The 26,721-nt window shown below is 38.6% G+C and overlaps 1 long non-coding RNA gene across 2 annotated transcripts in view; it reads right to left on the minus strand.

Annotated features, from left to right (window-relative positions):
- The window catches only part of LOC147172049 (uncharacterized), a 112,890-nt gene extending 92,915 nt beyond the window's left edge, over positions 1–19,975 (minus strand). The window contains exons 1-2 of one of the 2 annotated variants that reach the window (XR_015095402.1): positions 19,829–19,975; positions 18,267–18,540 (exon numbers count right to left, since the gene is read on the minus strand). This is a non-coding gene — a long non-coding RNA (uncharacterized LOC147172049). The remainder of the gene's footprint in view (positions 1–18,266; positions 18,541–19,828) is intronic. The other variant, XR_015095401.1, reaches the window with a different exon arrangement.
- Between the last annotated feature and the right edge of the window lie 6,746 nt (positions 19,976–26,721).

Below are 26,721 nucleotides of genomic sequence, written 5' to 3' on the forward strand. Positions count from 1 at the left end.
CACGGAGAATTCTGATATGGCGAGTTAGTGTTGCAATATTATTCAACAATCTATTCCCAGGTAACTTATATAAAAAAAATATCTCTAACAAAACAGAATCTGATTCAATACTATTCAACCATAAAGCCCTGTTTTCGATTAAATCTGCAGAAGGATCAGTGCCCTGACCATGGCAAACATACAACAACACAACACACACTCTTTAACGCACAACTCCAATCTGATTGCTGGATCTGAACGAGCTCACTGCAATACCAAATGAAAACAGTGTCAGCAGTCACACGACGTCGGTTAGAAATTGTATTTGTGCAACCATATCAAACTATAGCACCTGTTTTCAGATCTAATTTGAAATAGGGATTAACAAAGTAACACAAACATGATGTTAGCATCATGGTAAAAGGAGAAAAACATATTGAGAGTAATATTTTTACTTTGTGTGATATCTTATTTCTTTCTTGATTTTTGGTGTCTGGACTGCAAAAAGTAGAAATTAACAAGAAGCATTTAATGTTGCGCGTGACTCCAATCCAGGGTATATAGCGCTTCTCCCCCAAAAGTCAGCTAAAACAGGCTCCAGCTCACCTGTGCCCGTTGAGAACAAATGGTAGATGGGAAATTGATTGATTGAACAAAAATATGTAGGAAAATAGATATTGCTTTTTCCTTATTTCATCTTCTTTCCCCAATTTGTACCGAACCAGGAAAATCAATATTTGTAAATGGGAGCTTTAGCTCCTGTCAATTGAGTGTCAAGGGCAGCTTGTACTGCGCAAGTGTTGTTCCACATTCCAAACTCATAACATAATCCAGAAAAGGGAGATACAGTGTCTCCTCAGCAACTATATCAACAGCAGCTGAAGGTTGATAAAAGCTACCCCCACATGTTGGCATAGGGCAGAGGACAAGTTGACTCAGGGTGCTAACACTAGCCACCTCACCGCCCACACTTGGGAAGAAGTCAAAAGCTCACATAATGTGGCATATGTGTGCACACCCTCATAATGGGATTTGTGGATGTGTTCAGAAATAACCATCACATTCAAACTCATGCTAAATGTGAGTCATCACTAGGGATGGGTGAGTACCGATAGCAGGTATCGGTATCGTGATGATACCAAGACACATTTCCCAGAATTGGTACTCGCAACATATATCAATACTGGTATCAGGAACTAAAGGCTGAAATGGTTATTTTGCATGTATTGACCGCTACAGGGGGCTCCGGTAAGGGAACACATACGTCTTCAGTTGTACTCAACAATGTAATAAGCTCCGAAGCACAGACAGATCTTTGTATATTATATAGTTTATCGTCATTGACTATTGCACTGCTATGAAATGAATGACGAACGAAGAACGTGAAACAGGAAACGGAAATACAGAGAAGCCTTCCAAATTAAAAGCATGGATTTCGAAGCAAGATATAATTAAACATCACACACTAAACAGCTTGAGGAATTCTTAACATGGTAAATATTACTAAATTACTTGATACACTGTTGTATTGAATTATTTGCACTTCACTGTATTCCTTAAAAATAAGTTGTACAACCACAAATTTGGATAATTGGGAATTTTTTTTCCTGGCTACTGGATTATTTGTTTCGTTTTATATATATTTTTTTCTTCAGTTTATTGTGTCCTCTATGCAAAATGACTTTTATGAGCAAATTGAAAAAATAGAATTGCAATTCAAGCAATTTTACAAAAATTTGCTATTGGGATATATAGGTCTTTAAAAAAAATCTGTCATTGTTTTGGGGAAATTTTATGTATCATAAGTACTAATGGTGTCGCCACTTGGTATCAGTAGTGGTGAGTACTGAAGATTTGAGTATCAGTATCAGTATCGGTCTAAAAAAAAAGTGGTATTGAACATCCCTAGTCAGCACATGTGCCACTATTTAAAGCAGGGATCACAAACTACAGCCCTGGAGGGTTACTTGTTTTAGCACACCTGATTAGCACACCTGATTCAAATGACCAGGATCGTTATCAGGCTTCTGCAGAGCTTGCAGATGAGTTGATCATTTGAATCAGGTGTGTTAGGGAAGGAAAGGGGCCCTTGGGGACCAGAGTTGATGACCTTTGATTAAAGTGTCTCTGATAAACCCCAACTAAAGTTTTGATATTATAGTAGGTTTTTCCTGACACTTTTGTAGCCACATCTTAGGTCCTGCCAGTTTCAATGTATCCTCACAAGTTTCTTACCATTTAGGCCGTTCGTCCACACAATGGTGCGTCTGTCTGGACACCATATGTAGGATACTCCTCCAGTTCAATGACGACGCATTGTCGCAGATTGATGATGTATGAGCCAATTTTCGCGTGACTGCGCGCGAACCGTCAGTCTGTGAACAACAATGGCGAATAGCCGTGTCGTAGCCTCCTTAGCTTGCTTATGCTTTTACAGCAAAGTATTTTGGTTCTTTATTCCCACGTTCAACAAGCGGTGTTGTACTTGAAACACATTGTCACTCTTCCTGTGTTTGGCGTTTTCATGTTGTTTTGATACATGCAAAGCCATGTTTGTTCTGTAGATTGCAATAAAGTTAGAAAAAAAGTGTTCGTCTTCTTCGCTGATTCTTCTTCTACGTTTTCCCTTAACTCCCTGTGGCTGCGCTATAGCGCCACTCCAGATTTGGCATATACATTACAGCCGTTTAACGTCCTCTGCGTCTTCTTTTGGACACACAAGTCTTAAAATGGTTCTGTGTGTACGAGATTTGTTTGAGGAACAAAGCTGGCTTTGCTTCCGTCTGGACAGAGCTTTAGAGCACAAGCTATAGTCCAGAGACAGCTTCCACAGCATTAGAAAAATCTGTAAAGGTTCAAGGTGTTAATCAATAGAAGGATAATATGAAACATTATGTTAATAAAATATTTCCAAAGCATTGCATATACCATAGAAAACAGTGAAGACCGCCATCGTCATATCTGTGTGGCAAAAACACAACACACAACAGCATGGAGATGGCAGAATCCCTTTTTGGTTGTTTTTCTTAAGATGGTACTGGGACCTTCGTCAAGGTAGAAGGAAATAGGAACAGTTCTGAATACAAGTCAGTGTGAAATCTGACTGAATAGATTGTGGTGGTGCAAAATCTTGTATATAGTTGGCATTAAATTATCCTAGAGCAAGTAGTAATATTAAAATGCAAATGCATGCTGTAATACTTGTGATATTTTAAATTGTTGTGATATTTTAATTTTTTTCTAAGTATGAAAAGTATGGCCACATTTCAACAAATAACACAAATAAAATGGGTAACACAAGCCATAAAGGGAAAAAAAATGCAAGAGGATAGCATGCTGGTAGAATGGCCATGAATGAATAAATGAGTAGTAAGAATGAGATGTAAAACACAAAGGAAAGCGCACTATAAAAGCTGTCACCCATATGATTTACTGAATCACTATTAAAGTATTAAAGCACACCAGTCCTGATACCAACCACAATGCAAGCTAGTGTTCATCCTCTAATGACACATGGCTGGATCTGTTGGTGTCTATAAATCACTGCTTTATAATCTCCTAACGACCAGACAATAACAGATGTATCTGTGATGAAATCCTGGTATTTACACCATGTGCCTGTCTTTTAAGTCGGTCTATCTACATATCTAAGTCTCTGTGTTCTCATGTGACATGTAATGTATTAATGCATGATAGATATGTATGTTATATATATATATTTAAATATATATATATATATATATATATATATAGTGGGTGTGTGTGTGCGTGTGTGCGTGTGTGCGTGTGTGCGTGTGTGCGTGCGTGCGTGTGTGAGCAGCAGATTTAGCTTTGACAGAAACCTAGTCTTTAGAGGGATTAGCGATTACCCAGACAGCAGCATGCTGTGCATTTGTAGATGTAATAAGTTGACCTGTAATCGACAGACAGCAGGATGAGTCTGTCACTAATAACAATGTGTTCATATCTACTATATACTTGGACAGAGATGGGAAAAGTACTGACATTCTGTACTTGAGTAAAAGTACAATTACTTGCATAAAAAATGACTTTGGTAAAAGTAAAAGTACTCATTCAAATAATTACTCAAGTAAAAGTAAAAAAGTACAGGCTCTAAAATGTACTTCACGAGTAAAAGTAAAAAGTATTTTTATCGGATGTTTCCTCCCCATGTCATATAATTTGAAGATCATTAAATAAATAAAAAATCATCACTTAACAAACCCTTAAAACTGACTAAAGCTCTTCATGAAGCCCTTGCGACATTTTTTTTACTCCTCTAGATAGTGCCCTTGTTTTAAAGATCCATCCATCCATTCTCTTAACCGCTTGTCCTCACAAGAGTCGCGGAGTGCGCTGGAGCCTATCCCAGCTGGCTTCGGGCAGCAGGCGGGGTACGACCTGAACTGGTTGCCAGCCAATCGCAGGGCACACAGAGACAAACAACCATCTACACTCACAATCACATCTAAGGACAATTTGGAGTATTCAATTAACCTGACATGCATGTCTTTGGAATATGGGAGGAAACCGGAGTACCCGGAGAAAACCCACGCAAGCTCAGGGAGAACATGCAAACGCCACCCAGAAAGGCCAAAGCCTGGACTCGATCTCACGTCCTCTGCACTGGGAGGCGGACCTACTAACCAGTCAGTTTAAAGATGCAATGAAAATTAATTAAGTTTCCACAACTTGCCTTAATACTCAATAAATAAATTATATGCTTAATTATGTTTACGGGAAGAAACTTGTATATTTTTTGTTAAATAATTATAAGGACCACTTGTTAATTTTTATTTTATTTATTTTTTAAATTTTTAAAAAATAGTCACCACCCCCGCCAACTTTGACCCTTTCGCATCTCATTGATTGAGATAGAGCCTATCACAAGCGGGGATGTCGGGGACTGTGTGTAACGCTTCATATGATTGGCCGTCACTTTTTAATTGTTGTCATGCACGAAAAACAAAAGTAACAAGTAACGACCCTCTGTTTTGAAAATGTATTAAGTAAATAGTACAGATGCTGTTTTTAAAATGTAACGGATAAAAGTCAAAAGTATTCTAAAAAATAAATACTCAGTGAATTGCAAAGTACTGGGAAAAGCTACTTAAGTACAGTACTTCGTTATTTCCCATCTCTGTACCTGGATGAGGTTGGACAATGTGGAGAAGAAAGAGACATTTTCAGACAAATTTGTTTTGAAAACGCACCACTAGGCATGGGCCAGAATTAGATTATGATAGTAAGATAACATGACCAAAATTATCATGGTACTAAAATAAAAAAAATAAAATGTCAATTTTCAAAATATTTGAGTAAAAACAAACAAACAGCATTTTCCTTTTGAACTCCGACTCTTTATTTTATTTTTAAACAAAATATCCAATATTTGGTCAATGTTTTTAAAGGTATTTGGTAATTTGGTAAATAAAGGAAGAAAAAATGAAAGAAATAAAGTAAGATCAAAGGAAAGAACGAGTGAAAGAAAAAGAAAAACATTGCTTATTTTAATTTTTAGTAGTAAGTCACAATGTCCCATCACTGACAAGCTATTTTTTAGAACTGAAAGTGTGTGATTAGGAGTAGAGTTTGGTCCACATTATTGTATGTCGTATTCATTTCAACTGAGGGTTGGACTCCGCCAAGGTTGCCCTTGGTAAACGATGCTTTCATAACCTTTATGGACAGAATTTCTAGGAAAAGTCAAGATGTTGAGGACGTCGAGGAGTTTGGTGGCCTCAGAATCACATCTCTAATTTTTGCAAACGTTTACTGTCGGCTTCATCAAATCACAATCTCAAACTTTAACTGGAGTGGTTCGCAGCCGAGTGTGAAGCTGTTGCAGGAGGGGCTCAGATTAGAGTCGCTGTTCCTCCGCGTTGAGAAGAGCCAGATGAGGTGGCTCAGGCATCTGGTTAGGATGCTTCCTGGACGGCTCCCCGGTGAGGTGTTCTGGTCTGGACACATCCCACCGGCCCCAGGCTGGACCCAGGACACACTGGAGAGACTTTGTCTCCCGGCTGTCCTGGGAACACCTTGGGATTCCTCCGGAAGAGCTGGACAAAGTGGATGGGGAGAAGGAAGTCTGGGCTTCTCTGCTAAAACTGTTAAAACCCGCGACCCGATAATGGATAAGCAGTAATAAATGGATGGATGGAGGGTGAATCTAAATACTCATTCAAAACAGCACAGACTTCCACCAAGGATGACAATTTTTTCTTTCTTTCTGTTCCTGACACTACTTTCATGTCATTGCGAAAAATCCTAATTAATCCTGTCCTTGCCCAATATGGCTAAACGTAGAGCACTGTGATTCCATAATCACATTCAAATGTAAAATGCCAACTCCACTCAGTCACTGTGAAAGAATAACTATCAACAGACGAGAGACCGATAGAAGAAGCTCTATGTAACATTCAGTCTATCCTAATCTCGTTTTACTCATCCTTTTTTCACTTTTTATCCCATCTTCTTAGTCTCTCTCACACATTCTTCACTCTTTCCATCCTTTATTTTATGCCCACCATTAACACTCATGTTGTTCTCCCTTTCTTCATCTCCCTCAATTCCCTCCTTCAAATGCTCTGCCTGCTGAACAGTCATAGAAAAAATCATTTATCCCTGTCCCCCAGTGTGGCGATGTATTAGCATGCCAGCAGAGCATGCTATGTTATCTCGCAGCTACAGGCGCTGAGTGGTAATACTAAGCTCTGATAATTTGCAACAGGATGAGAATTAGAACTGTCCCTACAATTCGTTGTGGTGAGACTAATGCTATGTTGTACCACACTGTATAATTTACTGTACTGTAGCTTTTGAGTACAGTAGTGTCCTGCATGACTCATTGATATGCACAAAAGGGAAAATCAATAAAAATTCAGCTTGCTAGAAAAATTAAACAACGTTATTGTTGCTACTTTTTTTTCTCTCTCTTTAACCCTGGAGAACCCACAGGGTCAAATTTGGCCCCTATAAATTCTGCTACTAAAATAACAAAGACCTTTTTTTTTTTTTTTACAAATTTAACTTCAAAAGTCCAGAGTGCCACTTCTGACCCCTGCATGGGGTCATCTAGTGGATGAATATTGCACTTACACGAGCCAGAGTGGTGGTGACAAGATGGCTTGCAACATGCCAATTTTGTTAAATCAATCCTAACAAAACCATCTTCTCAGCAAACCATCAGATGGTAAAATTGTGTTTTTTTTTTTGTTAATCTATTTCATATCATGTTGCAGAATGCCTAGGAGTATGTTTTATATATATTTTTTGATAAATTAACTTTGAGCTAGTTAAAAAAAAAAAAAAAAGGGGTTAAAATTGAAAAAACATATATTTTGGTGTTCAGTGAACTTATAGCAGTCATTTAATGTATAATTCATAATTTTCCAAAGAAGAAAAGGGTTCTTGGGTTCTCCAGGGTTAAGATGCCAAATCGATACCACTGAAGAATTCAACTAACACAGTTTCAGTACTGGTGTCAATCACTGCAAAACGCATTTTGGAAGTTGATTTGAGCTTGATAAACCATAAATGTCAAAATATTGTTTTGAGTGGGGAAAACAAGCCACATGGAAGATTCCTTTCTCCATTTTGGCCCTAAGTGTTTTTTGCACAACACTCCAACATGAATAAGTCATGCTAACAATGTAGCTAAGAACGTGGCCTGTCGGCTTGTTTTACGAATGTGTATGTTCACATCAGTGAGGGGCATGACTTTGGTCAGAGATGTGAGGGAGAGGGAATGGGAGGAGGGAAGTGAGGATACATACAAATCTTGCTAGCGGTTAGCAAACGGCAAACTCCCCGTTTAACAACTTATCACACTTGTCAGATATGCACAGTCAATAAAAAAAAATTTGCAAGTATTTTCTTGAAGTAAACATGCTTAAATGGCTATTAATTAATCCTCCTTGATTTAGGATTCAGATTCAGCAAAATCCTAAACTTAGTCTAAGAAATGTATTGGTACTTAGCCTGGACAATAATTCCTATGACCTTAAGGGCCATTCTAATGCTTGCCTGTTTCATCTGGAATGTCCAATAGAACACTTTTGTTCTCCTGCAACCAATGACATAAATAATGTCATGCTCTTAAGAATATTTGACACTCTTATTAAGTTTTGATGTTCTTGTATTCAGTTATGTATGCTCGGATGCTCTGCGCCAACACAGCAATATGTGTTTTGTTTTTTGTTATCTTCAACTAAATGAAGATCTTAAATTTGTGTGATAGTGTTAAGTTATTAACATTGTTTTTCAGTTTTAAATTATATTTTAGCCGTTTATAATTTAGTTAACTCAGTATGGCTAAATGAATAGCATTTTTTTGTGTCTCACACTCCTGAGAAAATAAGGGAGTGTATGGGTCTGGTATCTGTCTCTTCCGAAGGAGACGGGCCGATGTGTGATTGTTTCTCTCTAATCTGATTTATAGCTATGGGAACTTGCTGAACTTGCAGAAGGGAGGAGAGAGGGATTTTCTTGTATTCATTTCGTTGTAACCAGGTGTGTTGTGGGCTGACCTTTTTCTGAACCCTTTTTGTGAATAAATAACGATGTGAGCTGGAGAGAGGGGGCCACATTTGAACAGAGACATCGCTTGGGTGACTTTAAATGTGCGACCAGAAGCTTCTGTTAATTAAAAACCTTTGCAAAGGAACTCCTTCAACAGAATCTCACCATTCAGTTAATTGAACACGCAAAGAGTACAATACTTAATATTGTCTACTCTAACAAATGGTGACCGCCGACGCTGAATTATAACGAATGGTCTCCTCCGTTGAACCAAACGGAAGGTGTTATTTTGACGTGGAACAAGCTGCGGCGTTCAAAGACGGGCGGAACTTCTAGGCCTAAATAAATAAAGTACGGTAAGTGGAGATCTTTATCCACGTAGAAGAAGTTTTGTCTGTCTGGTCCGCTGCAGCTGGTTTTTTCGTCTTCCAAATTATCTAAATTTTAAAAGAGATCTGTGTGAACGAGTTGTAGTTTTGATGTCGTTCTATTGTGAGTTGTGATAATTCCGACGATATTGAACTAAACACGTCGTGGAGTGGTGCATTTGAAGGTGACGTAATGCAGACTCGAAGTGATGAAGCTTTTTTGTACAGGAAGAAATAGCGGTTAATTTTTTGATTTGTTTTGTTTTTCGTCAACGCTATGAAGAATCCTTAGACCATAATATATAAAAGGGTTTGCCGGATGACGTAACAAGTCCTTCTTGGTTACTAAGGATCGCGAAGATTGTGGTACGCGCTTCTGTTTTTTAAGCAGTTTTGACCGGATTGGGGACGAGTATCATATTTGTTCATGGCTCTTATTGAAAAAGTCCTATTTACACGTAATATGTTTTTTGAAAAAGCGCCTGTTTGAAATTGAACAGAAAGGGGTCCAGGTTGATTACAGCGATGATTGGATTTTTGTATCACTGTATTTGCAATCGAGAGATTACGTGAAAGATTTTATTTGGAGTTATGGCGCTCCTACTTTTGTAGTTTTGGAGTCAGGATTTCCGTATGAATACCTTTTGTTCTACGGTTAAATTCGATGGTACGTGACATTTTATTTTGAAAATGAGCGCCTTGCAGAAATTTTGCAATGTATGGAGAACAGTTTAGCTCAGCGGGATTGGGTAACCGCTGTGTATAAACGAGAGGTCACGTAATTCTTATGTCTGTCTGTGTGTGGCCATATGTGTTAACATATTGAACTATTAATACTAAAAGTGAGACGTCACTGTATTAAAACCGAATGTATACATCAAAAACTATAAACAAAATGGAGGCGATTTCGACCCGGATACAGTATGGTTTGTCCTGAATGCGCTTCCGGTTTAGAGTCGGGACTTGTGAGTCGCCGTGAGGAAAAAAGTGTCGATATACAGTGAAAAAACGAACTATGGATCGATTGTATAAAAAGCTTTCGCTGGACAAAATGGTATGTCAGACGTTTGTATTTTCTTTGTTGGTAATGAAAAAAGGCTGAATTTGGTGCTAAAATGACTCCAGCATTGTTGGAGTAGTTTACGGGTGATGTGTTCGAAGTTAACCCGTTTACTGAAATCACCGTATGGAACTGCGGTTTAAATGCTATAAGATTTGTAGACAACGAATTGAAGGAATAACACCGTTTATTTTTTTATAATGACTGAAAAGTGTGTGCGTATGCATTTGAGTGTGTGACCTAGCTTTAAAAAAAAAAAAGGTGGGGGTTTGTAAGTGAGAAGTGTGCATATGGGGATTTTGTTTGTTTTTCTTTAATATTTTAACTAAGTTTGGTGTTGTTTTGTGTGAGATGATACTGTTGTGATAGTGGTGTTTGTTTTATTAATGGGAATATGATAAAATAGGTTTTGCGATTTATAATGTTAAGATTTCTCCCCCCCCCCTTCCCCCGTTTCTAGGTTAGAAAAAAAGGTGGGGGCTGAGCTGTGCGCTGTGAGCATAATGTGTCCTCGTAATGGGACTCTTTTTTTGTCAAAATGGTAAGAGAGGAATGATAAACAATATAAAATAAGTAATAGTATTTGACTGAGCTAATAAATCTTTACACTTTAATGATTGATGACGATGGTTAATTTGTTAACTTTCCCTTTTCGGGACAAATGAATAAAGAGTAATGATAAAATAATGGCATTTTGTTTGAGAGTTGATATAATTATGCCTACATCTTTATAGCTGTGGCTGGAAGTAAGATAGTTGAGTAAGGAGTTATGAATGTTTTTGAAATTGACATGTTGATAATGATTTTTAATATTTGTTTTTTCTCTGAGTGTGTCATTTCAGAAACTGATGTTTGAGTTCCAAGGCAGATGAGGGTTTGATGGCCTTCACTGATTACAAACTGCGAACGGGATGCGCCCCAGCTGCTGATACGTTGTATGGCTAGTAGCTATTTGAAGGGGTATTGAAAAAAAAAAAAAAGAGAAATGAATAAAGAGGCTGTGTTTTTTACGAAACATTTTTGAAAAAGCAGGGAGTGAACTGTCTTGCTATGATCCCATGTCCTCAGTCTGGCATTTTTAAAGCATTGTATCAACGAATGTGCATTTTTTGATCAGGTGAGCTCTCAGAAAGACTGTGTGTCATCGGATCCACATTGCAGACAGCGTCTGAATGGATGTGGCAGAGATCAAAGGTCTAAAGCCGCAGAGCAACAGTCTTCTCGTCCTGTGCCTAAGAAAAACATGATGTTCAAATTCCTCAATGCCCAGTGACTGTGTATACGCCTCATTCTAGTGACTTCTCCCCTATGGCTGTTTTGCATCCAGAGGAAATCTAAATGCCTGCTCTGAACATTGCTGCCACAACAGCCGCCATGCTGGCCAGGACTGAACATTGACAACAGCTGCCGTCCTGCCTTTTGCTGGGGGTCTGGACAAAGAAAGTTGGTGGTCGGAATGAGATGTGATCCATTCAGTAAAGTGCTACATGGTGATATGCAAGGCATTTTTAATGTATTGAGTGGGGAACTGTGATCTATAGCAAGATATTTCAGGAAATTGAAAACGACATATGTAAATTTGAAATGAGGGATTGAGAATTTTTTTTTTCAATCTATAGCCTACTAAATTTTTGTCTATATTTTTGGGAGAATCAGTTTCTGAATTGGTACAATGGGAATTTTATTAATATGTTATGATATGATATATTTTTATTTTCCCCGTGAGGAACTTTTTTGGACTTCGTCCAGCTGCAGCTATAGTATAAAATAAATAATAGAATAAAATGAGTAGTAACAAGTAAAAGACTAACTAAGAGTTTGATGGCTAAGTTTGATATATATATATTTTTTTTACAGCACTGTGATTTATAAATCCCAGAAATATTTTTGTGTGCTGTGTTTTTTATGAGCCCCGCTAATATGTGAAAGATTAGCAGTTTGAAGATGATTTTATCCTCAGCCCCACTAATCTATAAAAGAGGTGAGGTTGATTGGCAGTTTAAATAATTTTCGGGACTCTAGGAGAATTAGAGTAATATGGTTACCTCTATTTTTATGGCCCCAAAGTCATCATATATTAGTGTCTTAAGTTGTATCTGCTTATGTTTAGTTTTATAGTGTTTTGTAGCTCTTTTGTTTATCTCATAGCCTGATTTAGAGGGTTGAGTTATTTATGACGTCTTTTGAGTCATGAGGTCTCTATTTTGTCCTCCCTTTATCTTGACGTGTTTGAAAAAATCAGTGGATCTTTGTCAAATGAGGGAGTTTATGTTTAAGAATTTAACCAATGTAGACGAGTTAGAAAATTAAAATCAAACTTAAAAACGAAATTAAAAAGGTTGTGGGGTATCGGCCTACACTCCAATTGACAGGATGAGTTTGAAAATGATAATCCACAGTTATCAGAGGAAATCGATCGCAAAGTAAGTCTGAAGCAAGCAAGGACAATAATGCATATTCGCCGAATGAAGGTAATTATATTATATTATATCTTTTATCTCAGAATCATATTTGAAAAATGTAATGTTTGGAGCCCAGTGTTTGCAAAAGAGTATAGATAATATGAATATATGTGAGTTTTTCCCAGCATGCCAGGATTCGGCCGGTCATGGGATTCTGGGAAGAGAATAAGAGATATGAAAGGCACAGTTATGCAAATTTAGAACAAATTTAGTCATGGTAAAAAATTACCTATTATTGAACAAAACCTATTTGAAAGATAAATATTTACAAGCTCTGTCTTATATTAATGAATGAGCGAATGTCATTCAACTCAATCAAGGGCTGGGCTCTATTTTAATGTCACAAAAATAGATCTTTTCCTGTTCCAACAGCACAGGACCTACGGATCTTAATCAAATAACATTTACTAATCCCAACTAACAAAAACTATCAGGGTTTTTTCCTCCAAATAAAATTTATGTGAGTTTATGAGAAACTAAAAATGAAAAGTTTTTGCACTCAGGAGAACGGCCCCAGGGGGTTGGTGAGGAAATCTTGTGCAGTTCTCTGCACAGAGAAAATTCCACATCTGGTCTACAAGGCTTCCGGAGACGTGCCAGGCTCGGCTATCTCATCAACTGATGATCATCAATCTTATCACCTCCGACCTGGAGCCACGTCAGCTGAATCCGTGCCCGGTTCCGGAGCTGCCGTTTGAGGACATCAGTCAACGGATCAAGAGCAAGTGCCTTTTCTTGGGCAATCATTCCTTTGATCAGTCACATTTTGGGCAGAATAATCCCAGGTGACAAATCGAAGAATTTGGGTAGTCTACCCCAAATTCTTAAAGAAGAGACGAACTATTGCGACACTCTTTTCATTAAAAAAAAAAAAAAAAAAATACCTTCAAAGAACTTCATCACAAGATGGCTTCAAAGAACACATATTCGTCTGCCGATATATTGCGACACTTTTTAATGAACAACATTTTATGTTAAGCCTCACATATGCTATGCTTATTTTACTAAAAATCTTTTAAATGTATCAAATTGTTTTTTAATGTCATATGATTGCTAAATTACCTCCTCTTCTGCTAAAGGGATGTTTTAAGGATAATTATTTTTACCACACAACCATTGAAAAAAAAATGTTTTAATGTGTTGAGCTCTTATGAGCTCAAATGAGGGATTGTTAAGTTATTAACATTGTTTTTCAGTTTTAAATTATATTTTAGCCGTTTATAATTTAGTTAACTCAGTATGGCTAAATGAATAGCATTTTTTTGTGTCTCACACTCCTGAGAAAATAAGGGAGTGTATGGGTCTGGTATCTGTCTCTTCCGAAGGAGACGGGCCGATGTGTGATTGTTTCTCTCTAATCTGATTTATAGCTATGGGAACTTGCTGAACTTGCAGAAGGGAGGAGAGAGGGATTTTCTTGTATTCATTTCGTTGTAACCAGGTGTGTTGTGGGCTGACCTTTTTCTGAACCCTTTTTGTGAATAAATAACGATGTGAGCTGGAGAGAGGGGGCCACATTTGAACAGAGACATCGCTTGGGTGACTTTAAATGTGCGACCAGAAGCTTCTGTTAATTAAAAACCTTTGCAAAGGAACTCCTTCAACAGAATCTCACCATTCAGTTAATTGAACACGCAAAGAGTACAATACTTAATATTGTCTACTCTAACAATAGTAAAACCAGATAGATGATATGCTACAAAACCACTGCCCATTTTAATGAGCATTCCATCTTAGTCACACATTTAAGCTTCATAGCGGGTAGATGACACAGATTAAAGTGCTAATGCTGTCCTGTGTAACTCAGTGGATCAGCTTTACAACTCCTCTCCCACTGAGACAAGGCACAACGACACTCCCTCAAAATTGTAAACCAAAATGTCAACGTATTTGATAATGGTATCACAGATAAGCAATGTAATTAAGCTACACAAAGTGGAGCAAAAGCATTAAATGCCTCTATAAAGATTTGTTCTTTCTGCTTCAGCGAGAAGTTCAACAACTACAAATTGCGTCTAATACATATGGAAAGCAGTCAGAAAAGCATGCACCTTACAGTAGTTACAATACTCACTTCATTGCTCATTTGGTAATTTAGCAATTTAGCAAATTAATTTTATCTGCTGACATGAATATTGTCACGTGAGGTGCGAAATTAGCTGACATGACACGGAAGTTGTAAAACAGAGTCTTTATATACAAAGTAACAACAGAGAGCAGGATTAAGCCTGGAAGCAACCTCCAACACATGGAATGACTACTTGCATGGAAAAAGCTCGTATTAAGGAGTAGGGACAGGAAACCTCAACATGCTGAGAGAAAACTCAATGTACTGACAAAGTGTCACTCAGAAACTCCAACAAGGGCACAGAATAATTCTATATGATAGAATAAAGGCCTAGATGACAAAATGAGAGCCTAGACAAAAAAAGAATGACTAATACGGGACATAGAAACTGACAACATTATCTATAGTGTCATCATAAGGAACATAGCAACTGACAATATCATAATCACAAGGGACATAGCGACTGCATAGCAACTGACAATATCATCACAAGGGACATAGCAACTGACAATATCATCACAAGGGACAAATAAGGACCATAATAACACAATGACCCTATGATCGAACCCAAAACAAAGTCATAACAAATGTGTTGTATTGTATGTGGTCGCTGATGATGATGATGATGCATACACTTGACTTTAGTCTAAGCAGCTAAGTTCAGTTTCCACTCGGCCGACATAGCTCAGGTGGTAGAGTAGTTGTTTCCCAACCCGACCTTTGTGACTTTGTCAAAGTGTCCTTGGACTTGATGAATAGTAGGCGATGAGGAGACAGCGTTAAAGTACTTTGATTACCTTGAAGGTGGAAAATCGTGATGCAGTAAGTGAAAATCCATTTGCCATTTTTCCCAATTACCCAATGGTTTGCCATCCTATACGTGCCCTGCGATTCACTGGTAACTAGTCCAGGATGTAGTCCACCTTTCGCCCAAGACTCTGTACAGGATAAGCAATAGAGAAAATAGAGGGAATTGATAGTTGGATGTATTGTATGTGTGATTAAATACCAACATCAGAGTAACACAAAGCTAAGCCTAATTGTCTTCAAAAAGCTCTTTTATTTCTTCTAAACTGAACTGTGCTGATGTACTTAATAGTGAAAATTTTGCTTGATAGTAGAACCATCATCATGTACAGCTCTATAATGACATGAAACTGTACAAAACTGTAAAGCAATAAACACAAAATCATTGTTGGGCCCAGTGGACAAGAGCTACACTACAGACACACACCCTTCCTCTTTCAACACATCAACATCTTTTTTTTGAGCACACACGCAGACACACGCATGTCTCCTATCCCTGCTAAACCGTCTGCATGACTCATCAGCGCCCATACAATGCCACTGACCTATATCTGTCTCACCTGTGTGTCACCGTACCGTTGACTGACCCACATTCCACTGATCCAGCCACTTCCAGGCAGTGACCCGCACCGGATCCACACGAACAGCAGGAGGTGGATGAATGCTGCTTTCCCAGAGTGGTGAAACTCTCTCGCATTAACAACTACGGATTAATTATTGATAAACTGCAAATACATCAGTATTGTCACTCTTGCCTGCTGTCCTGCTGAGCCTGACATTTTCAATATTCCGTGTTTTTCAAACACTTTCAGGTTTTACTATTAACAGGGTTTGACTTATTTTGAAATTTGTGTGGCAATTAAGAATTAAGGAAATAATTCAAGAGATACATCAGGCCTATCTGAACATGATGTCATTTAAGACCGTGTGCTTTATTGTTCCCGCATATTAACTCATTCCCTCCCAGATATTTTCACTGAAGCAACCCCCTTTGCACCCGGCTCTTTTACTGGATTTTTACTGATTTTGCAAAGTCCACAGAATATTCTGTTCTATTGCTATTAAAACATGGAACCTACAAAAAAAAAAAAAGATTAGGGGGAAAAAAAGTATATTTGTATCTGTTTCCATTTTAACAGCAATTAGCATTAGAAGATAGCTAAGTTTCATTATTCACAAACCTGTTGAAAACACTGGTAAAAAGAGCTTGTTGCAACATGGCCCTGGCTGATCTCTTATACTTTGCTGCCACCTGCTGACCATTTTTTTATAATAACTACCATTGCTTTAAGCGACCTCTTCATGTCAGAAGCCGTATCAAAGCCTTCTGTATGCTCTAGCATTAAAAAAAAAAACATTAAATACGTATAAATGCGTTTTTGGGAGTGAAGGACAAAGCATTACAAAACATAGTTATACGTTTTGGGGTTTGAATGTGTTAAAGTGGACAAAGACAACTGAATTTTAAGTGTTTGTATAATAATACAGGTCTACAAAGTGCCTGGCCACCCAAGTGGGACATCAAACAACCACGTAAAGCTTTAGCTAACTGTCTATTTCTGAAAATGTGTCAGTGATCGAGCCTTTCTGCATTTTCACTCTACTGTTACAAAACAGAGGGACTGATTAACTTAATCACCTCCTCCAAAATTAGTGGCTCAGTCAAGGACATGGCCGCTAGGCTGGACTAAATTCCAAAGTCAAGGAACCACTTCGATGCAACGGCCGAAGCACAACTCAAATCCAAAAGGTAAGCAGCGCTGCAGTGTTGGCAGTGATTAGCATTAGCTAACAGTTTTAAATGTTCTGATAATAATGTAATGGCAATTTTAGGCTAAGTTGTTGGCGCATGAGGGACTTTACTGAACGTACTGCTGTGCTATTGGCATTCACAAATGAGTCAGTGAGTGAATGTATTGCTATTTCCATTTGCAAAGGCCTCACTGAATGGAAATGACACAATTGGACTGAAACCTCCCATGTCTAAATTTTGTCAACGTTATATTTTTTTCACAGGAATGTACTATTGATCAGTCCCCACCTGGGTTTGTTGTTATTATTATTATTATTATTATTATTATTATTATTATTATTATCATTATTATTATTATTATTATTATTACTAACCAGTCTAAAGTGTTGGAAATGGCAAAACATACCAGTTTTATTTTCCTGAGAAGTGATGTTTTGAGAATTCAAGGATTTTGCCCATTGCCAGGTGATATGTATATGTTCTTGTGCCAAACAAGTCTATTTTTTGTTTTATAGCTTAAAATACAGAACACAAAGTTAAAAAGGTGTCCATGTTTGTGTTCCTCTACAGCCAGTAATGCACAGCGGCAATGTGATGCTGCGGAACCACATGGTATGCAAAAATCAGAGTTAGGAGGTGGGGCTTGGATTCTACTACGAGCTCTCATTGGTTCTCAATGACATCATTGATAGAGGCTGCAAAAAGACTGAAAGTAGCATGAGGCTCTCGCTCTCCACTCTAACTCTCCCTTACATGCATTATTAGCACAGGTTGAAAATAATAATTGAACAACTTGAGGTATTTGCTTCTATGCTGGCCTGAATTAACCATGAACATATTGCAAATAAATTATGCTTCTTCTCACCTGGCGATCACAAATGAGTTTTGAGTCCAGCAAAGAAGTAAAAACAAAAGCTGAAATGTCATTTAACAATTATGCACACGAAGCTCCAAAAGTGCTTTTAAATAAAACAATCACATTTGTTTCATGTTGCCATAATGCAAATACAACTCATTGATATGTTTGGAAAAACAAACATGTTCATGTAGGCCGGCTGTCTGGCACTTTAAAACACAGTCACTTGTGATGATGCTTAGCTGGTCATTACGGACAATCAAACTTATCTCCAAATAAACATTGATATCCATTTGTACTGAAAGCTGTGTGTGCATTGAAGAAAGGCTCTCAGGCTGACAAAGACAATGCAATGGAAAAGTTGTAGAACAAGTATGAAGTTAGGTCACTTACTTTACCACGTAGGATCAAAATCCAATAGTTTGCCATCCTGCTGAACATTTAATCTCCAAAGTATATCCAGGTTTTTACATTTCCAAGTATGTCTTGAACGCATCCCTCAAGGGAAAGCTGCTCCGGGGGGTTTAAATCCTCAGTCTTCATATTCTCCCAAAATAAAAGTGTTCTGTCTCTTAATCCTTAAAGCTTGCTCATAGATGACTCTGGATTTCCTCCATCTGACTCCCAACATTTGAAGAACATTTAGCGGTTGGAGTGTTAGGTCCAGCTGAAATCAAGAAAGAAATGGGGGGGAATATAAATTAACACCAGCAAAAACTTTTCACTTTTAGATTTGACAATGTGTCAAAGTTCAAAATTAGGTGCTTCAAAATATATATTAAAAAAAAAATGCAGTCCTGAATTGACTAATCTAAATCTAGCATAAATAGAAATGTTAAAAACTTCTACATAAGGGATGGTGTATGGAATGTAGAGGATTCAACCACACCTATACTATTTGATAAAGGAAAGTTAAAAAAAATAAATAAATAAAAATACATACACAGTACCGTTTATGTAAAACATAATGGTGGTGAAAACAACAAAACTCGAGTAAGCGATCGTCTGTTTTGAGATCCTGAGGCATCATTCATTTTCTGTGCTCAAAAGTAAATGTAAAATTTACTTGAGGTCTAAAAATGATAATAAAATAACTTGCACTCATTGAAAATCATTTCCCGCTTTTAAAAAAGTTCTTTCCTGGTGGATTTGTGCACCTTTCTATAAGTTTTCTTTGTATAGACTGAGAACAAAGGAGCCTTTACTGTAACAAAGAAGCTGCTGAGACTTATACCTGTTGATCTGTTTCCTGTAAACAAATGTGAAGCTTTCAACAAATATACTAAGCTTAGCCTGTACTGAAACCTTAACATCTCCGTTTATTCAACATTGGTTATTAGTTCATGCAACAAGTTTCTTCTTCTTTTCTTCCTCACTTTACACCTGATTGCATTGTTCTAAATTCCCATAGTGCATTCGGTACCTCGCAGGAGAGCGAATAAAAAGAATTAGCAGACACATCAAGCTTTGTAATCATATTTGCATGAGCAAGTACTAAATACAAACAATAAAACCACTTTAACCCCCCCCCCACCCCCATCCCCTTTCACGCACACACATTCACTGTAAACTTCTGACAGGCAGCTGCTTTGTCTTGAGTCGCAACATCCCAAAGGAACAAAAAAGGCAACTAAACAAACTCAGCCTCACTCCCATTAAAGTTTACAGTCATTAATAGAATTACACATACTTTACAATGAACACGATGACGTCCCTTCAAGTAGTGTCCAAAAAGCTCGAGACAGCGCATCAGACAAAGGAAAAAGAGGGACCGCTTCTCTCTCTCTCTTTCTCTCTCTCTCCTGCTTGCCACTGTCTCTCTATGTCGCTCTACCTTTGCTGCTTTGTGCTCAAGTTTGAGCGCTGACGCACCAACAAGAGCGGCAACTTTTACTGGAAAAGAACACCCAAAATCTCACACGCACACGCAAGTATTCATCTGCGGGGCAACTTACCTGAAGGTGCTTTGCTCCGTGCGTGTGGCCGTGCGTCCTGCACGGGGGTAAAAAAAATAAAGTTTGTTAGGACACATGCAGCTTTGTGTTGTGGAGTCCCCCCCTTTGTCTACACGTGTGATAGATAGATGGGGCTCGTTTTGGCCGCGCCTAGTTCATTGCGCTCTCCAAACAAGAGTCCCGCCCTCTGCGAGTCAAACTATGCACACTTCAATATACACTCCGCTATACCAACAGTGGGCATTGTGCTCATTGGTGACCAGGAGACTTTTTGTGATTTTTTTTTAGCCACAAACTTCATATTATCTAGACTAATGACTCGTTTTGACACTGTTTCCTTCCTCTTGATAAAAAATGCACAAAAAGTCTCCTGCATTTAAACCAATGCACTTTTTGATTTGTTTTAATTTAATTCCATAGTGCATATGTTGCGTTCTACTGGAGAGGACCATTTAAAGAAATGGACGCAAGAAAGTAGTCTCATAAACGTATTTGCAAACAAAACGTTCCAACATTGGCTACTTGTAGGCAAAATACTAAAAACTTAGCATTTTTCCCATAATGCTACTGTGTATTTACTTGCGCACACAGACATAAGAAACATAAAATTACGAAAGAACAATGTTCACTTAATTTTCAAACATATTGGTATAACATATTGTTTACGCCACATTGAAAAAAAGCTATTTTCTTTATTCTGCAAAAAAAATCTTTATCTACCCAGGCATGCACATTAAAAAATAATTTACTGTTAAATAAATTCACAGTCAGTCTGAACATGTTCAATAATAATTGATCAATCTCACCACTCTGTCATGATCTGTGTTTTTGCTGACTTTTTAGATTAGATTTAGTTTTGTTACTTGTCATGTGTCATGTTTTTCTGTGTCTCTTGTACATGTCTTGTCTAGGATTGTGTTCCCTCCTGTTTTCAATTAATTTTGAGCGTCCGTCATTCGTCAACAGTCAGGACACCCTTCCGTCATCGTCAATCCGTCAATATTTCAAGCCGAACCGTCAATCCGCCATTTGTCGATTGGTCAGCAAAACGTCAATGTTCCCGTCATTTGAAGTGGGCATCTGTCAATGTTCCGTCAAGAAAAAACCCTTCCGTCAATGCTCAGTTTGTCAATTTTTCAAAGTTTATCGTCAATCGTCAACAGTGTGTGTGTCAGTAAGCCAACAAAAACAGCATTTGCTATTGAATTTGCTAAATCGTAAGCTGCTAGAATTCACTAAAATATAAGGGATATCATAAAATGCTAAATGTCGAGGCTTGGGCTCGGCATTTGGAGAAAATGAATTTAGGATGCCACCATTTGGCTTTTTTATTCTGCTCTCACTGTGGTTGGTTGAAACAGATACAATATGACGTATTCTGCCCCCCAAAAAATAACAGACATGGTGCTTATAGCAGTTTGGAAAGGAAGTGCAGTTTTCAGCAAATTTCAAACAGCATTATTGTGTATCTTGACATGTAACATTGACACAGCACAGATGAAAGTGTACAAAATGGAATGGCAAAATCCTTTTTAATTGCCATTCATCGCATTTTGTCATCAACTATTACCTGCTACTATGATTGCCTTTTGTAGTTGTATAAATCCATATCCAACAGCAACATGTCAAACGTAATAGCTACATTGATTTTTTTTTCTCCTCTCTTCTGTTTTTCTTAAGGGGATATTGAGGGTCAGATGTGAGGATACACAACATTTGTTACATCCGAAACATCTAATAAGCATCAATATGAGAGTTACATCAACAAATCTTAGATAATAATGCTCAATTTAAACTGACACAGTCCAGGAGGTAATCGTGTGCATTGGTGTGCACAACCGCCTGGTAGGCTGGGCTACATTATTTAGCCACACAAGAGAGACAAAATGGTGCGTTGTGTTATGCAGTGCAGTTCTTTATCACTGTTTACGGCAGCTACCGTGATCTACATTTAACATGAACTTGTCATTTGTCACTATTTTCCTCTGTGCTATTATTGCTGTTATTGGTTCAATTGTGCTTAAAAGTGGACATAAAATATTGTAATTTTGCAAAACACGGATCCAGTAGTGTAGATAACGCACGATCATGCAAGATTTCCGCCTCAGAAGGCTTGTTTTGAGATTGTGGTGGAACAGAATTTTTGTGTTTAGTGTTCTGTGTTTAGATTATCAGAGCACATTACAGTATACAGTGTGACTGTACTGTAAAAAAAAAAAAAATTAATTAAAAAGATTTGAAATATCCTTATGTGTTTACTGGGCGTTAAAGAAGAAAAGACAAACAAGTGAACCTGCCTGTGTCAACTGCTACTGTTACTCCTACAAAAATTCAACAGCGTACACAATACCATACATTTTTTAAAGGTCAGTGTATTTTTTTGTACACTGAGTATGTGAATTGATAAAGCAATATAACGAATACATTTTCTATATTAGATGTTTGTTTTTTAATTAATAATTTATTTTACTCATAATTTGGTAATGAATTAATTCAAGCAACAACAAAATTGAGGGGCCACCGCAGAGATGAAAAGAGCCTTGCTGAAAGAGTTGTCAAAAAGTTGTCATTTCATGTAAACCTGAAAAAGCTGAATGTCTAGTCACACATATGTGACTTGACACTGATATATTCCACGTATCCCTACATGGAGATATTTTTCTAAAATATGGGAATTTTTGAAACATTGTAAGGCTTGCAATGCAGAGAAATATCTCTTTAAAGTTTTTTTTTATCTCTTAAAAGTTATGTTTATCTCCAGCTTGCAGTGTTCAACAATACACGTCCGTGTAGAAATATTAGATGACACACACATGGTTCCGCTTTATATAAACGAGTAAATTCGTGCATCTGGCATGTACCGACGAGAACCACACTTCTGGAGCGAGTAGGAAACCGACTACAGTGTTCCCTCGCTACAACGTGGTTCACTTTTTGCGGCTTTGCTGTATTGTGGATTTTTTTTTGTTGTTGCAATTTTGCATGCATTTTTTTTTTACAGTAATATAAAGGACCAAAGAAAAGAAAGGAAAGTGAAATCCAGCACCGACCAGACACCACCCACCGGGCCACCAACCAGAGTCCTTTACCAACCCCAGAAACATCCAAATTCCAACAAATCAGGGAGACCTCAAGAGACCAAAGGAGAGACTGAGGAAAGGAAGAAGGAAGGACAGACGAAGCAGAGTGAGATCCACAGACACCAGCCTCCACCGATTCAACGACCAGAGGAAGAAGCAGATTGTGTCTGAGTTTCGATAGATGCTGGTGTGGTGGATCTGGCTTGCATGAAAATCTCCACCAAAGAGGGGAGCCGTCTACCCCTGCCAGGACAGAGTAAGCGCAACACCTCAGGGCCCCCCAGGCCACGGCAGCGCCAAGGGACAACCCCCGGGCCCCCAGGAGCAGGAGCGCCCCCCACCCCAACACGGCCCGCGCCCCCAACCCAACGCAGCAGGACGGGGCACTGCAGGCCCGCCAGGCACCCCACCGGTCCACAGCCCCCGCTCCCCCCATCCACCCCAGCCACCACCCCCAACAACACCAACAAAGCCCCCCCCCCACACACACCACCACCACCACCACACACACACACACACACACCAACCGCCAGACCCCGGGGACCCCCCGCACCCAGGCATCGGTGCCGAAGAGGGGCCAGACAGCGGAGCCTTAAAACATTTATAATAAATGTAGAACAAAGTTATTCCTCCTGCGCAGATTTCATTTATTGCGGGTATTTTTTGGAACCTAACCCCAGCGGAAAACGAGGGAACACTGTACTTTATTTAGCGTGGTGAGTGACATGAATAATATATTTTATTTATAAGTTAGAAGCGGCAATGATGTCTATTTCTGCCATGATGTCGTCCGCGCTTCGCCCCCTTACATTGGGTTATTCCAAACGCCATATATACGGAAGTCATTTTGTCAACTTGTGCATGTAAACGTGTTATTCCGATTGTTCCAGAAACCCAAATTCTGACCATAACCTGAATATTGCCTGCATGTAAATGTAGTCTGTGAAATACCTTAGCCAGGTGAAATCACATAGCCATTTACAACTATTTCCTCACAAAACGAGACACTCATTTTTTAAAGATTTGTCTCCTCTAGTACAGTGGTTCTCAACCACAAACCTCGAGTCCAGCCTGTTTTCCATGTCTCTCTCAGCCAACACAGGTGTTTCAAACGATCAGCTAATCGGCAAGCTGTGTTTGCTGAGGGAGACATGGAAAACAGGCTGGATAGGGGTACTCAAGGACTGGGGTTGAGAACCGCTTCTCTAGTACACTGTTTATTTGGGGGAAGGTATGCACTGATAGTCCTCTTCACCATTGTTTATTGTTTACAAGATTTACGTAGATTTGCATGATAATACTAAGTCCCAACTCCTTTCACGCCATGACCACACTATGTATGTGGTCATCCAACCTACCCCCGCCCCACCACACGCCAACCCCCGATCTCACACTCTTTTGGAGTTAATGTTGGTTGGCAAACCAGCTCACTTATCGTCAATAACTGGGCTAAAGTGTGGAGCGGAGGTTTGTCAGTCAAAACAAATATTTAATAATAATATATTTTTTTAAATGAGCAAATCTACTGGTCACGCTACATCTGGTGTATCATTTTGGGTGCAAAACGCAAGCATTTAGGGACAGTCTGCAGATATATGAAGAGAAGTACTGAAAATGGAGCAAAAACATCAAACGTGTAGATTCAGTCTGAAGCAAAACCTGAAATAAAATGAGAGAAATACTGATTCCACCACTGCTCCACAGCCCCCCGGGAAGAGAGCTGAGCAGATAGGCTCTCTTTACCCACCCACTAGCACAGCTCTTATCCCCCCTGCTGTGGTTTTACTGGACCACTGACTCCAGCAGCGAGCCTGTTCCGCTCCACTCTGCTGTGCCCCGGCTCATGCCTGCATCTCTCCCACTGAGGAGTCAGCTGAGCAATGCATGAGCCATGCATGAGCCTGCACACTGAACAGGCTTCATACAGCTTGGAGGAGCTTAACACCCACACAGAGGTGCCAGTGCTCTTTGGAAACGTACAAGATTATATGGCAAACTGGTGATATTATGTGCACGCATGTACATGATGATATTTCTCATCGGGGTGCTGAGGAATAAAGTATTAAACCACAGCTAACACAAAATGACTGCTGAAAGGAATATGAAAATATTTATAGTCACTGTGGAGTCAGTAATTACACCCAGCTATGCACTGTTGGGATAAAACGGATATATCAGCAAATTGGTGTGACTCTGCAAGGGCTTATACAGTTTCTTGGGGGGGACAAAAACCGTTGCAGATTCATCACTTATGCTGTGAACATAGCAGCAGTATATCTCGTACGCAGTTTGAAAACACTGCAATGCATCAGCCTTTTTTAAATTGGTGGTTGAATACATTCCTCAGCTACTGTGCAATGTCAGTTAGGTCTTGCTCCTTTGCTCATTACACATTTTGACTAATTCAAAACTTAATGATGTTGATGATGAAATGTGACAAGTGTCACAATCAAACAGGAAAGGACCATCAATGTACATAATAGCTCTATATTGACAAACTGTTCACCATTTCATATAGCCAAATTAAGCTTGTTGTATAATACACAAAAATATTACATTGACGCATGCTCAATTAAGCCACTATGCCTGATTGAAGACCATGACCAACCATCAAAAAATAATCTGCACCCCATAAATCATCACAGACATAGAGTGTCTGCTATCGCTGTGGGGATATCCTTGTACTGTCATTCATTTCATGCAATAGCATTTTAGCCATCACACAGACATGCACGCGTGCGCACACGCACACGCACTGTAGATATTCACAGACCTAGACAAGCAGACATGCTTGTCAGCGCGCTGGAGGGCCCTTGGCTGACTGCTACTAAACCAGCCCTTCCCCCACAATAAAGATCCGTCTGGGAGAGGGGGAAGGGAAATCATGAGTGTCTGAACATCAGACAGCCACCATACAACATAATGTGCTAGAATAGAATATCTTGAAATAAGAAGCAAATGTGAATCAAAATTGGCCCCGAGATAACAGATGTTGACATTTAGAATTAAACCAATAACACTTTGTAATTCTGATTTCATAATCATGCAAATAAACAGCATGCAGCATTTAAAACGAATTCAAAGATGCAATCTCAATGGCTGCACTTAATGTACTGTAAACTGTGCTTTTCATTTGTTTTGTGTGTCTTAAGGGTCTGAACTTTTTCAGGGCTGATCCACGGTGGCTCGCAGTACGTGTCACTCTTATAGGCAGATGTGACTATGCATCACATTCTCTTAATAAACAGCCATTGCATTCATTTTGAATACATTATGATGTGAATCACATTCACGTTAATAGGCAACATGAATCTCGTACTCCACTACACATTTATAAATTCAGGTTTGTGTGCCGTTGTCAATGTGAATTGACACGGGTCACCAAACCTGGTCCTATTTATGAAGTAAATATCCAAACGAGTAAATATGTGCTTCTGGTTAGGTTATTCACCTAACCCCAACCCTAACCCTTTAGCAGAACAATCATTATGAGTCATTGAAGTGATCATTACCATTTAAGTTATCCATGCTCTTAACCATTAGAGTCACACATCAAAAAAGAAGTTATTGAATTATTTTAGAGGAATTTACAGTAAATTAAAATCTGTCAACCATTTACATTTCTGAATGTACACAATATACAGTAAAGTATTGAAAATTGTAAATAAGTACAGTACTTGTGTGTAAAATCACGCTGTATCTGTAACCGCTGTCCCCTCATACTTTCATATTTTGTCAAAGCGATATGAGCGTCAGTAGTTTTATGTACTGTAATCCAGTCTGACTGCTAACTTGACCTTTATCAGCCAAATA

The sequence above is a fragment of the Leptonotus elevatus genome, chromosome 6 (assembly GCF_054856555.1).
Source record: "Leptonotus elevatus isolate MCC_2025b chromosome 6, RoL_Lele_1.0, whole genome shotgun sequence".
Taxonomy (NCBI): Eukaryota; Metazoa; Chordata; class Actinopteri; order Syngnathiformes; family Syngnathidae; genus Leptonotus; species Leptonotus elevatus.